Source organism: Trifolium pratense, linkage group LG2, assembly GCF_020283565.1.
Source record: "Trifolium pratense cultivar HEN17-A07 linkage group LG2, ARS_RC_1.1, whole genome shotgun sequence".
In the NCBI taxonomy this organism is placed as follows: Eukaryota; Viridiplantae; Streptophyta; class Magnoliopsida; order Fabales; family Fabaceae; genus Trifolium; species Trifolium pratense.
Genome location: NC_060060.1, coordinates 54212825 through 54227884, shown reverse-complemented (window position 1 = coordinate 54227884; position 15060 = coordinate 54212825). Strand labels below are relative to the sequence as shown.

The 15060-nt window shown below is 33.9% G+C and overlaps 1 long non-coding RNA gene across 2 annotated transcripts; it reads right to left on the bottom strand.

Moving 5' to 3' along the window:
* Positions 1-11427: 11427 nt before the first annotated feature.
* Positions 11428-14114, bottom strand: LOC123908798. Of its 2 annotated transcripts, XR_006809712.1 has the most exons (5): positions 13271-14114; positions 12547-13023; positions 12238-12443; positions 11550-11713; positions 11428-11459 (listed from the first exon to the last, which is right to left on the bottom strand). It is a non-coding gene; the product is annotated as an uncharacterized LOC123908798 (long non-coding RNA). The 2 variants fall into 2 exon arrangements; XR_006809711.1 differs by having other exon boundaries at positions 12547-14114.
* Between the last annotated feature and the right edge of the window lie 946 nt (positions 14115-15060).

Below are 15060 nucleotides of genomic sequence, written 5' to 3'. Positions count from 1 at the left end.
AGAAAATCCAGAGTGGACTCATTCATCTCCTTCCTATTCCTTCGTCTGCTCAACTTGCTGATGTGCTGACCAAACCGTTGTTGGCGCCCTCTTTTGGGTCATTAATTTCCAAGCTTGGCCTTTGTGACATACATAGTCCAGCTTGTGGGGGGATATTACATGATAAGGATGCTATTTCATCTCATTTATAGTTTGGAAGTCTGTTAGTCTTTTCCTATTTATTAGTTTACATATGTTACAATACTTTAAAGGTTTATTGATTTGTATATAAATTAGTAGCAACTCTCCATGTAATATATTGAGTTTTTATTGATCAATAGAATGAGATTACATCTCAATTCACCAGGCTCTGATATTCAAGATTATAAGAACCTCTCCCACAAAAATTTAGAATTTTTTAACATAAGATGAATTATTTATGAATTTTTAAGCTCAAAAAACTAAAAAAATTCATATTTAATTTATCCATTGTTAATAAAATTTAAACTTTCGCAAGACATATTTTTATAATGTCCTAAACATGAATGCAAAAAAAATAAAATAAAATTTTGAATAATATACACGAGTTGATTGAAAAGTAGAGACCAAAAATCACGATAGAAAATATTTGAGAATCAAAACTTGTTGAAATTTTTATAATGGATCTCTTTTAGATTATTTCTTTTTTTACTGGATCTCTTTTAGGACATAAAATCTAAAAGGAAGTTATCGAATAATTAAGGCAAGGAGGTTTCTTTTTCTTTTCTTTTTTCCTTTTTTCTTTGGAAACAATTTTTCTTTTTTTTAATCTTATTAAGATGCTGAAAATATTATTTATTTTTAAAAAATTTAAATATGACAGACTGTGATCTTATCTTATTTGAATCTCATTTATTATTTTAACATTTTATGTATTTTCTATATATTTCTTTTGATTTTTTTCTCCCTGTACCCCCACTTTTTCACTTTATTTCCGTAATACCCCATTCTAAAAACAGTTATCGTAATATCCCTGTTTGGAGACAAAACTGTTGCGCAGCAGGCACCTGCACATGGTGGAACTGCCAACCGCGCCATGTCAGTATACATGGCGGAAAAGGCAGGCTTGCCATTGACAAAGGAGGGCGGAATTTAGATGCACTCGGTAAGTCAAACTCATGTATCGTCACTGAGTTTGATCGGCGAAATTATAGTTTCTCAGTGGAGGAAACTGAGGATCCCCATGAAGGCCGACCAAAGGATCATTTCTGGGTACACTTGAGAGAAAAGATGTGCGACTGTGGAAAGTTTCAGGCGTTACACTTGCCATGTTCGCATGTTATTGCTGCATGTAATCATGCTAACATTTCATATGAAGCATTCATTGACGACGTGTACCGAGTTACCACTGTAAATGCTGTGTATGACGAGGCCTTCCCGGTAGTTCGAAGCAAGAGTTTATGGCCCATTTATGAAGGTGACGTTGTTTGTCCTCGCGCCGATATGAAAAGAACCAAGAGAGGACGTCCCAAAAAGACACGCATCCGAACTGAAATGGACGATTTTGAAAAAAGAGAGTTCCGATGTGGCTTATGTCGAGTGCCGGGTCATAACTATCGAGAATGTCCTAATGCAGCCGGACCCTCTAATTAATCGTAGTTAATTTTATTTTTTTATGTAATTTCTATGTGTTTTTCTATCTATTATCAATATATTATATTTTAATATTTCGCAACAAAACACACATATATATTATTTTCCACATTCATACGAAATCAGGAAATAAAATTAAATTGCTAAATTTAGGATTACATCGTTAATAAAATTACACAAACATAAAACATAAAAAAATGACATAATATAAAAAATAAACCACATACAACAACAACTTAACCAATTTTTTTCAAGGTCGCGTACAAGGGTCCCCCTAATATGAACCCCCAAATAAAAGGTCCACCAATGAACCTCTCTATTGAACCTGCTATAGCAGGTTGCTCCTTTTATTGGTGAGTGGGGCCCACAAAATTTTTAAAAGAAAAAAAACAAATTTTTTAGAGATGAGTAGTTGATTACATGTTTGCCCCTTTAACTAGTCATAGTCATATATCTAAAACTTCATAATGCTCTCATCTTCTTCATCTGAAATAATATTGGTTTTGAAATTTTTTTAGTTTTTTTATTTGTTCATCTTTTTTCTTATCTAATATTTACGGTGAATTAAATACTAAAAAACATAAATTCATTATATAATTTTGTTTTTCGATTAGCAAAGAACTACATATTATTGGATGTATAACCTTTTTTTTTTTTACACACAATGTATAACTTTTTTTAAATCGTTGATTATTTCCAAAATTATTTGGGTGTTGTATTTTAGTATAAATTAAAATACGAATATGAATTAATTTTTCCCTTTTATGACCATTTTGTGTTGTCATGTTGGCTTTCAATGAAGAAGAATTTTTTTAATATTTCAAAATCTAAATTTTTTTTTTTACTAAAACTTTAAGTTTTGACCGGAGATTTTAAATTTTATCAATATGAATGTTCAATATCACCTAATTGGACTAACAAACAAATGAGAAAAAGAATTTTGATCATCAGACTCCGAATGTATAGACAGATCGTAATAAAAGTCTCATCGGGAACCTAGTTTTAATGAAAGAGCCGTGAAGTTTGATAAAATCTATCGATTTTGATTGGAGATTTCAAATTTTATCAATTTGACCCTTCAATATCACCTAATTTGACTAACAAACAAATGAGAAAAAGAATTTTGATCATCAGATCCGAATGTTTAGACAGATCGTAATAACAGTCTCATCGGAAATCTATTTTTAATGAAAGGGTCATGAAGTTTGACAAAAACTACCGATTTTGATTGGAGATTTTGAATTTTATCAATCCGACCGTTCAATATCACCTAATTGGACTAACAAACAAATAAGAAAAAGAATTTTGATAATCGGACTCCGAATGTATAGACAGATCATAATAACAGTCTCATATAGAGCTGTCAAAACGGGCGGCCCGACAGATTTCGGGCCGTCCCGGTCGGGCTTTGGGCTTCGTCGGGCCGGGCTAAAAAGCCCGAATAAAAAATGGGCTACCAAAATTAGTGCCCGAGCCCGGCCCGGTTTTTTTTTGTTTTTTTTTTTACTTCTAGGATTAATAATTCTCGCACATCCTATTTTTACTCATCTGTTACTTATATTATATATATATAATAATAATTCTCGCGCGCACTATTTTTACTCATCCGTTATCTACGACTTTCTCCCGCGCCCTATTTTTATTCATCTGCTACGTACGAGTTTCTCGCGCATATTATTTTTACTCATCCACTACCTACGAGTTTCTTGGGTGCCTTATTTTTACTCATCCGCTACTTAAGTACTAGTCTAGTAGACGATATTTTGTAATTTATATTACAAACTAAGTTCAAATCATCCAAAACAGATTATTTATATTTATTTTTAATTATAATTTTTTAAAATTATAATTTTTTCGGGTTTGCGGGCCGCCCGCGGCCCATATTTTTATTGGGCTTTATCGGGCCGGGCTAAAAAGCCTGGAAATAATTCGGGCTAGGATTTTCAAGGCCCGAGCCCGGGAAACTATCAGGCTTGGCAGGCTAGCCCATTTTGACAGCTCTAGTATTGGGCTCTCATCGGAAACCTATTTTAAATGAAAAGATCGTGAAGTTTGACAAAAACTATTGATTTTAATAGGAGATTTCGGATTTTATCAATCTGACCGTTCAATATCACATAATTGAACTAACAAACAAATGAGATTTTTTTTTTTTTATCATTAGACTCCGAATGTATAGACAGATTGTAAAAAGTCTCATATGAAACTTAGTTTTAATTAATGAGCCGTGAAGTTTGACAAAATCTACCGATTTTGATTGGAGATTTCGAATTTTATCAATCTGATCATTCAATATCACCTAATTGGACCAACAAACAAATGAGAAAAAAAATTTTGATCATTGAACTCCAAATGTATAGATAGATCGTAATAATAGTCTAATCGAAAACCTAGTTTTAATCAAAGGGTAACCCAACTTCAAACCCTAAATCCCTAAATTATGTTTTCCCCAAATTTTTATTTTTTAGGCAAAATTACATTACATGTCATTTATCTTATTTTTTGTAACACTTTAGTCCTTTAGTTTTTTTTTGTAACACTTTGATCCCTTATTTATTTACAGTATAAAAAATAAAGGACCTATTTTTTATGCATATATTTTATCATGGTTTTGGTTCTTATTTTTATGGGTAGATTTCTTTTATTTTAACTAATTATTTTTTTGTTCCTGACTTTATGTTTTGTATTTTTTTTATATTTTTATCTTTAAAGATAAAATTACATTTAAAGATAAAAGATATAAAATATTATTAAAATTGATGAGAACAAATCTTTTTTTTTTAACCGTAGTTCTTTTTCTTTTTATTAATGCATTAGTAGTAGTAGTTCCTTTTAATACTATAATATAATGTTAGGAAAAATGTTGAAATATTAATAATTTCAATTTTACAAATATTTTTAATTAAAAACAGAAATTCATCATAAACTTCGTAAAAATCCACAAATTAATCACGATCTTCGTATAAACTCAATATATTTTTTTTTAAAGTAAACCCATAAAAAGAAAATCATCAATTGAACAACTACAACCCAGAATTTCATCAACATATAAAAAACGCTTTATGTTCTCATCCAACACTGATATTCTCTATCGTGACTCTGCTCTTAGTCCTTGCAAGAACCGTCGCGAACCAGATCGTATTCTGTTTCGATCTCACGCGTCCTCTGTTTTCAAGCGCCACCGCGCCGCCGCCGTCGACGAACAACCCAACAGTGACGCCGCACCTCCATCTCCTCATTCGTGCTATTGTTTTCTATTCGTGCAACACCACATCAAACGCACGCGTCCTTTGCAACAATAGACATAATTTATGACATACTTCATATGATGGGTCGTGATGATGTACCAGTTGGTCTAGGAGATGTTTTTGCAATGAATAAGACAGATCCAATACTATCAGTTGTTGGAGACTGCAAGTATGTTAAAGTTATTTCTTATGGGAGTGGGAAACGTGATAGAGAAGGAGAAAGATCTATTAAAGAAATATCTATTTTTGATAATATGAAAATAGAAAGTTTCAGTTTCATGAGCGGTGATAATTAACAGGTCCAATGAGAATGGAAATCTTGTTAAACTGTTTGGATTTTATTTGCAATGAAGCATTGATACTGTGAGATTGGCTGTTGGTTGTTTTTTGATAGAGTTGTACTTACTACTACTTAGATTCACGGTTCAATGCAAAGGCATTAACGGAATCTATCATCCTAATTTAATATCAACAAATTTTTAATTTTTTTTACTGTTATGAGACCCACCAACAAAAAAGTTAAGGAAACCTGTTGTAGCAGGTCAAATTAAGAGGATCACCAGTGCACCTAAATTTTTAAGGACCATATTAGGGGCTCCCCACGATGTGGTTCTTTTTCATTTTCAACAAAGGAAAACATCAATTGCACTTCCAAATCACCCTTCAATTTGTACCAATATTTTGTCGTTGTAGCTTCGAGTGAGTCACTTGTGATGTCCGTGCATGAATTTAAATAGGCCATATGCTCGATTTCTATATGTTCATTGTTTTTCAACAAAAACATTTCTTGAATCTTACTCTTTAAAGCCGAAAGAGAACTCAATTTGTCAATCATTAATTTAAAATGTTTTTGGCGGCCTTCAAATTTCACAGAAAATAGAGGTGTTGATGATAAATAGTTGTCACAAACATTGGAAGAAGATGCCATCTTTTGTATAATAAAAAGTGAATGAGGAAAAATTCAAATGAAGAAGATGAAGTTAGTGGGTGAAAAATGAAAGTGTAAAGTGTGTATTTATATAAAATGGTATGAGAGTGTGGAAAATGGAAAAAAAAAAAACAAAACTGGTATGATGAGCAGCGTTGGAAAGCATAGTCAATGGCGTGCTTCTGCATATCGCCATCTCCTGCACATGGCATCAGTGGCAGTTCCGCCATTCTGAGCACATGGCACCATTCCCAATTCCGCCATCCTTTGTCAATGGCAAGCCTGCCTTTTCCGCCATGTATACAGACATGGCGCGGTTGGCAGTTCCGCCATGTGCAGGTGCCTGCTGCGCAGCAGTTTTGTCTCCAAACAGGGGTATTACGATAATTGTTTTTAGAATGGGGTATTACGGAAATAAAATTAAAAAGTGGGGGTTCAGGGAGAAAAAAATCTATTTCTTTTCTTCATGTATATATAGCTACTTCTATTTGCACATTATATTCATCATACATATCAATTATAAACTAATAAGGGAGTAATATATAGGCAATAATGAGTTCAAGAAAAACTCAACATGGAGCAAAGAAACAGGTCGTCGAAGACCACAAACCAGATCTGGTGCGAGTTCTATCAACCGCAAAAGATTGTGAAAAAACGTCGGACCAAGACCGAGAGCATTGCTGATTTTGTTATTTCAGACGAGATTCCTGACATTGAGTCATATGACTATGAAATGCTCCTTGGTTTTTTTCAAGATGTACCAAATTTTTAATTAGTCATAGGCAGTTTAAAAATAAGTACATTTAAACTCATGTTGGGGTGGAAAAATATGTATGTGTATTGATAGATGCATGTTTCATATTTCAGACAAAGAAAAGAATACATGCCCAACATTATGAGAAAATATGTACAATAATTTATTTTCTTTTGCAATGAAATAGGTATGATCAGGGACGGATCCAGACATAAAATACTGGTGTGGCTAAAATTAAACATTTCTAATATAATTTTGAAGTTGATGTCGCACCACCATTTCTAGCTCATCTACAAAATCACTTGGATAAAGCTCAACCATTCTCAATAATTTTTTCACATCTAAAGCTCCAAATGACAATGAGAGGCTCAAATTTGGTGGGTGGTGGCTATCGTGAGGGTGAGCGATAAAGTTGATTGATGAAGAGGGAGAGAAACATACGTGTTTTGTGTTTACTACTTCAATTGAAGACAATGTGTTTTTTTTTTTGGCCAAATTGGACAATTGGTTTTTTAACTTATTTATTGGTTTCATATTGGTCCTTTAATTAATTAACGTTACAAATTGACCAATTAACTTTAATTTTGTTTGTCATATTGGTCATTTTCGTTAGTTTTTCTCAAAAAAGTTAACATTGTTTTATGTTATTCGTTATATGTACTCATAAATAATTTATTTATGAGTAATATTGATAGGCATGCTAAGAAATATAATTACGAGTTCAGACCTCTTTCTTAGACCGAAGATAAAGTTAACGTTTTTTTGAGTAAAATTAAAGGAAATGACAAATATGCCCAACATAATTAATGTTAAGAAATCAATTTGTAACTTTAATTAGTTAAGAGACCGATTTGTAACGTTAATTAGTTAAGAGACCAATACGAAACCCATAAATAAGTTAAGGCCCAATTGTCCAATTTAACTTTTTTTTATGAGTCATGTTAAACAGTGCTCCGGGGCACTTGTTAAGCATACTAGTAACCAAAGAGAAAATCAAAGATAAAATTAATATTAAAAAAATAATTTTTTAGTAGTATATTTTTAAAGTATTAAACGCATAAAATACGACATAAATTTCTTTATTAATACACTTAACTAGTAACGAAAAATAGTATTTAACACAATATATATTTATATACATGTGTATAAATAAAATATCAAAAAATCTGGTGTGGCTTTAGCCACACCATGCCTCTTAATGCATCTGTCCCTGCGAGTAAAATATTTTATATATTAACAATAAATTGATGTAAATGGTAAGAAATTTAAACTCCTTAAATAAACGGTAATATGTTTAATCTCTGAATCATGCATATATTTTTTAAATGGTAGATCATAAAGTTTTCACTTTTTACCAACTTGTTTTGATTATGAGCTAGAAAGTTGGGTTTTGACATTTGTACTTAATTGAAAATATTGTTTATGGTTAATTATGGAGAAATTTCATTTCTACGAGAGTTGGAAGAACAAAGAGGGCAAATCGTTATATTTGTTCATGAGACTTATAAATGATCTTGTATAAAAAATTGATTTATATGTTTTAATGCTCGTGTTACAGATAAATAAAGATAAATAAAGATATTTGCATCGTTATATTTGTTCATGAGACTTATAAATGATCTTGTATAAAAAATTGATTTATATGTTTTAATGCTCGTGTTACAGATAAATAAAGATAAATAAAGATATTTGTAGTGTTTTAAAAACCGGACCGGACATCGAACTGACGAGGGCACTGGTTCACTGGTCGAACCATTGGGTCACTGGTCGAACCGCATGACAAACCGGATTAAACCGGATTAAACCGGCAGAATGAACCGGTCTCTATAATAATACTATATAGGTATTAAACCGGTCGAATAAGATAAATCGGTCTTTGAAAAAAAAGCATAAAAAATATAAAAATTTGAAACTGCCATAAACTCACAATGTCACAAGTTCTTAAATTAAAATCTTAAACATTGTCATCACATCACACACATTAAAATAGTACAAAATAAAAATCCAAATAAGTTTTAAACATAAAACATAAACGGTGTCTAATAAATTTAATTCCAAGGAGGCAGCATAGTTGTTTCAATGTTGGGGCTCTCCTTCATCAAAAGCATCCACATCAAAAGCATCCACATCATGTCCCCCATCAACAATATTATCCCTTTGTTCCAAGTTTTCTCCGGAATTGAGTTGTGTATTGATGGATAATTTTCGCAAGTGAACGAAATACCACGTAGTAATAAAATATCGATCCACAGGGATTGTGTGATTAAACTAGTCTAATAGTGTTCATAAACATTATGCAAGAAATACACATAAATTGGGGGTATGTTGAGTGATGAATTGTTAGAAAACGTGCTTTGTGATAAGTGGAAAAACGAGGTAGAATCATCGGAATCACCTAGTCTATAGCTAAATCACATGCAATCTACCGCATCATACGAATTTACTCAAGTGTTCACAACTGGATCAACAAATTAGTGAATCGCAATCTCTTGTCAAAATCCACTCTATTCGTTGTCGATACTTCCCCGATCTCTCGGGCGGATGCTACCTACAACGAATGATATGAAAGCGCGTCGATCGTTCGCTACACTCTATGTTTCAATCTCTCGACCGGAAACACTCGAGTGCTCAATGCAATTCAGTTCAGACATTAAATCAATATTCTCATACGTGACTTAACTCAAAATCATTACAACACTAATGAAGGATCATAAAGCATTAAGAGAAGAATTGCATTAAGTAAACACTGTTAACAGAGTAAATCCTTACAATTGAGCAGATTACATGAGATTCAACTACATCCTAAGCTATCCTAGATCCTACCTCCACAAGGAATTTAGCTCCTCATGTTGCTTCGATCGCGTCCTAGCTTCAACTTCATGGCTTGAGATTCCATGCTATTGAGGAGCTTGAAGCTATCCTATAAAGGTCTCGATCCAACTCTTAAAGCTTCCAAAACCAGAAAGTAGATGAATGTAGCAGATTTTCCAACCCCTTTCACAGAAAATGCAGAATCCTTATATAATAATCGCAACCACGCCGCGCGTGGTTGCAAATCCTTCAACTACGCCGTGCGTGTAACGGTATCACGCGGCGCGTGATCAAATCTGAGGTCTCTGATCTTCAACTCTGCAATCTTCACGCCGCGCGTGATAGCTCCACGCCCCCGGCGTAGTTGTCTTTCCTTTCTTCACGCCGCGCGTGGTCAGTGCTACGCCGCGCGTGATCAAGGCAGAGAGCAATCCAATTCTGATCAAAGCTTCACGCCACGCGTGATCATGGTGAAAAACTTGGCTCCCTGTGAACTCCATCACGCAGCGCGTGATGGGCTACGCCCCCAGCGTAGTGAAAATCAGCAATTTCCTGCAATTTTTCTTGTTTTCTTGCAAAACAAGTAATCATGCGTATGAATAGATTTCTCTTACATTTATTGCTTAAAACCTAATAAAATGCATCTAATGTTGCTAAAATAGGCATGGATTAGAGAGTGTGACGATCCGTCATCACAACCCCAAACTTAAACCTTTCCTTGTCCTCAAGGAAACAACTTTTACCTCAAGCTTTTGTGTCAAGACCTTGGCATTTTCCTTAGATTCACTCGAATCATACATACGTGAGAATCACCTGATGATCAATGATCCACCTGCAAACAATTCTCAATTGCACAATCGTTCCCGCAAGGCATTTTCAAGTAATTCACACTTTTCAACCAAGGCTCTATGATTCCATCACACTACTCGCATACACTCTTCAATTTTGGTAATTCACTCAAATCAACACATCAATGCAAGTCAACAATAATTTTGCAAGTAGTCTAAGAATTCATTCGGTTCACTTTGTGCACACACTTTAGAGGTCTTTTAGGGTTATAACGTGGCTTGGCTAGGGTGGATGGTGACATTTTTGGGATAAGTAGTAGAAAAACTTGGAGTTAGATCCCCCTAAGGTCAAAAATTTTCATAAACCAACTTCTTCTTTTGAACTATAGTGGACTAGAGAACTTTTTCAATTCATCAAATAAAGTTTTGTAATTCTTTTGAAATCAAGGCTATCACTTCTTTTTGTACTTCTTTTTTCAATATTTCTTTTCTTTTTTCCATGTTCATGCCCCTTTTTTTTTTTTTTTTTTTTTTTTCTCTTTTTCATACTTTTCTTCTATCTTTCTCATGACTAAAGCCTTGCAAAATTTTTTGAAATTTTTCAATCAAAACTTTGTATAAGTTCTCTAGTACCCTCACCCCAAACTTTATTTGTTGCTAATTCCAAAGAGCAACCCCAAACTTAGTGGTTAGCAATGCGCATCAACCACTAATTAGGTGCCTAACCTCCAAGAAAGTCATTCCTTTTTTTACATCAAACATTTCTTAAGGTTGTGCAAAATAACATTTTCTTTTTCAGCTCAAATTGGTTAAGCAAAGGATAATACTATGTAAGGGTGGATAGAAAAGCTCAAAGGTACCAAGGAACATGCCTCGTGTGTGCTACAAAAGTACCAATCAAATAAAAAGACGACAAGCAAAATCGAGAGACAATACATGAATGGATATCACACATCGAGAGACTAAAGTGCTACGCCGCGCGTGATCAAGGCAGAGAGCAATCCAATTCTGATCAAAGCTTCACGCCGCACGTGGTCAGGCATCACGCCGCGCGTGATCATGGTGAAAAACTTGGCTCCCTGTGAACTCCATCACGCAGCGCGTGATGGGCTACGCCCCCAGCGTAGTGAAAATCAGCAATTTCCTGCAATTTTTCCTGTTTTCTTGCAAAACAAGTAATCATGCTTATGAATAGATTTCTCTTACATTTATTGCTTAAAACCTAATAAAATGCATCTAATGTTGCTAAAATAGGCATGGATTAGAGAGTGTGACGATCCGTCATCATGTATCATCTTCAACTTCATCCAAATTCAAATCTACAATAAAATCAATTTAGAGATTTATTTTAGCAATTGACATAGTAATGAATTAAAATAAGAAAAATGCAATCACAATAACTAACTTACCAATATCATTCGAAACAGGTTCAATTGTCATACTAGCAAGCTCGGTGTGTAGTGCTTCCACTTCCTCAATAGTTAAAAATGGTGGTGAATCCTCCAACACCCAATCAGAATGGTCACCGAGTGTTTCAAAATTGATAGGGTCATAATTTTGTTTCTTCTGATTTCTACAAATCATTAGAAAGAGAATTTGATTATATGCTACAAATAAAAAATCAGTATACAAGAAAAGATATAAGTATTTATACTAGTATTTATTTTGCAAAAAGAAATTAAACTTTGGAGGCAATACATCAATAGCAGCTCACTTATTCACTAACTATAGATTTCACATAAACCAGAATATTGAAGTTCTAAACAGAATCACTAACAATAGCAGCTCACATTCTCACTATGCAAAACCAAATCAATAAAAGGCACACCAGGTCTCATTTTGGAAAAACAAGTTTCAAATGGTGCTACTGGTGTAACAGTTGGAACTCATAATTTATCAAAATGCATCACCAACAGCTTTATAGATTAATGTTTCCATTTGCTATAATAATCAACAAGTGCTAGAGTAGCTATTAAAAAGCCAAGGTTGTCCCCTAACAAAGGCAAAACCGCACCAAAAGAAAAAAAAAACCAGCAGTCCCAAACTGATTATATATGAATTATAAATTTGTGCATAATAATTGTAAATTTGTAATACCTATTTTGTAGCCTTAAGTTGTAACGAACAAAGACGAGATCATTAAGTTTTTGATGCTCCAACCTATTCCTTTTTCTTTGAATGAATGTGCTCAAACACACTCTAATTTCTTTCGCAACCGGAGGCACTACAAGTTTGACTCAAAATCCGAATAGCCAATTTTTTCAAATGGGGTGCTTCAGTCCCATACATTTCCCACCATTGATCTACAATATTATGTGATAAAATAAAAAATAAAAACATTTTAAAATACATATTACATATTGACATTGAACTAAAATACAAAAAGAGATTATCAATTTATTTTACCTGGTAACACTTTAGTTCGATCTTCTACTGCTGTTTTCCTTCCAAAACTACCTCGACAATTTCCGAACGATCTCATCTCAGCTGTTAATTTTGCACGAAGTTCTCTACTATCATAAGCATACTTTTCAATGACATCCAACGTGGCAGATGTGGTGTTCTCGTGGTTTTCATATTCTGGACTGAATCTACATGAAGGATTTAACCAATAACCAGCAGCATGAAGATTTTTGCGAAGTTGTGCATCCCAACGGTTATCCAAAATCTTCAAATAAGGCTCCACCTTCATCTTATTTCTTTAAACCTCTTCTCAATCTCCTCTCTTGGTTTATACATAGCTCGGTAGAGATATCCCATAGCAGGCTTATCTTCACTATCAACAATACGTAACACACGTACAAGTGGTTCTGTGATTTTCACTATGTCAGCACATTCAGACCAGAATTTTGAGTCTAAGACTTGTTCCACAAATTGTTTTGCCTTGGCATCTTTGGAATAATGTGTGCTTGTCCATTCTTTGGATGTTACCATGGTTCTCAAAGCATCTTTATGATTCAAAATACTTTGCAAAGCAATGAAATTAGTAGCAAAGCGAGTTGGAGCAGGACGAAGTATTTTCTTCCTCTTGTGCATTGCCTCATCAAATACAATGCAAAACAATGATTATATATGAATTTGGTAATTTTTGAAGCATGTGACACCGCCTCCTTTACTTCCTCTAATTTACCCATGTCTTGCAACATTAAATTGATACAGTGTGCTGCACAAGGAGACCAATACAATCTCGGAAACTCATTTTCCAACAACTTTCCAGCAGCAACGTAATTCGCAGCATTATCCGTGACGAATTGAACAACATTTTCAGGGCCAACATATAACACTACTTCCTTGAAAAGCTTAAACAACATGTCTGCAGTCTTAGAATGTTGAGAAGCATCAACAGACTTGATGAAAACTATTCCTTTAGGGCAATAAACTAAAAAGTTGATAAGAGTTCTCCTGCATCGATCGGTCCAACCATCTGCCATAAGAGTACAGCCCGTATCTTTCCAATAAGTACGATATTCCTCTATTTGTTTCTTCACATCAACAACCCACTTATTTAACAAGTTACCACGAAGGGCATGCATAGTAGGTACTTTATATCCAGGACCCATGCAACAAAGAGCATCAACTGCAGGTTGAAAATAAGGGGAATTTGCAGCGTTGAAAGGAAGAGATGCATCAATAAACCACTTCGCAATAGCAAGATCACACCTTTCTACCACTTCTTTACTTTGTATCACACTTTTTAAAGTAGGTTGAGCTCCCGGTGTTGTTCTAGGTAAAAAATAAGTACCAATTCGACCAACATTCTTTCCTTTTTTAGAAGTTGTCGGTGTTGAGTTTGCTTCTACTTGTTGTAATCCACCCCCTCTGCGGTGGCTGAAACTTCACCCGCTTCTGAGGCTTTTCTTTTCTTGCTATTTTCATCATAATTTTGTTTCACCAAAAAACGAACTTCTGGAGGCACATCCTTGCAAATTTCAGTATCCCCGGGTATTCCAGTCAAATGCTGCTTTACCCTATGAATACCCTCCGGTTCCCGGTTCAACCGGTCGGACCGGCCGGTCCGGTCCAGTTTTTAAAACATTGGATATTTGATTCTCTCTGACGCCAATTTAGGTGGGCTAATTTAGCTTCTTAAAAATAAAAAAACAAATAAATAAAGATAATCTTAAGGATCTTAGTTTTACATGCAAATGGAGTTCTTGCATGTAGTTAGCAAACTTTCTTTACCATAAAAACTATGGATCTATCATATCGCAGTTGTTAGATTTGAACCCTACCTTTTATTTTTGAAAAAGTTTTGATTCAGTTCCTTACTTGCATGCATAATAACCAATATAACTTTTTTTAGTGGCTTAACCATGACCTACAACATATTACTCAAACTCCTCACAACTGGACCAATCTTAGTGGCTTAACCAATAATTCGTTATATCGTGACAATTAGTTATTCTGTCAAGTGTAAGACCGGCTTATTTAAGAGAAAATATATTTACTTTCAAAATTATCCCATATTTTAGAGGTTGGATTCCATCTTCAACGCTCTAAAAATCAGAGTCTTACATATGGGTAGCAGGGACGGATATAGACATGAAAATCTGGTGTGGCTAAAATCTTAAAGAAAATGTGACAAAAAAAAATATAAAAATGAAGAAACAATGAACTAAATTATACTGAAAATAAGATATAATATTGTTAAGTACAATACATTTACAACGAAAATCATCTACCATTCATTTGTTGCAAATGAGCTAATTAAACTGACATCATTGTCAATTGTTGCAAGAACATCTCTTTCTATAAGAGTTACAAGACGGTTATTTAATCATTGATCACTCATTTTGTTACATAGCAAACTATATCTTTACTAAATTAATTCATAGCTGAAGCCAACTTCAAAAGCTTATAAACCAAATCATATGTATTGCACTTATTTGTTTACACAAGTTTTGCACAAAGATCTAAAAG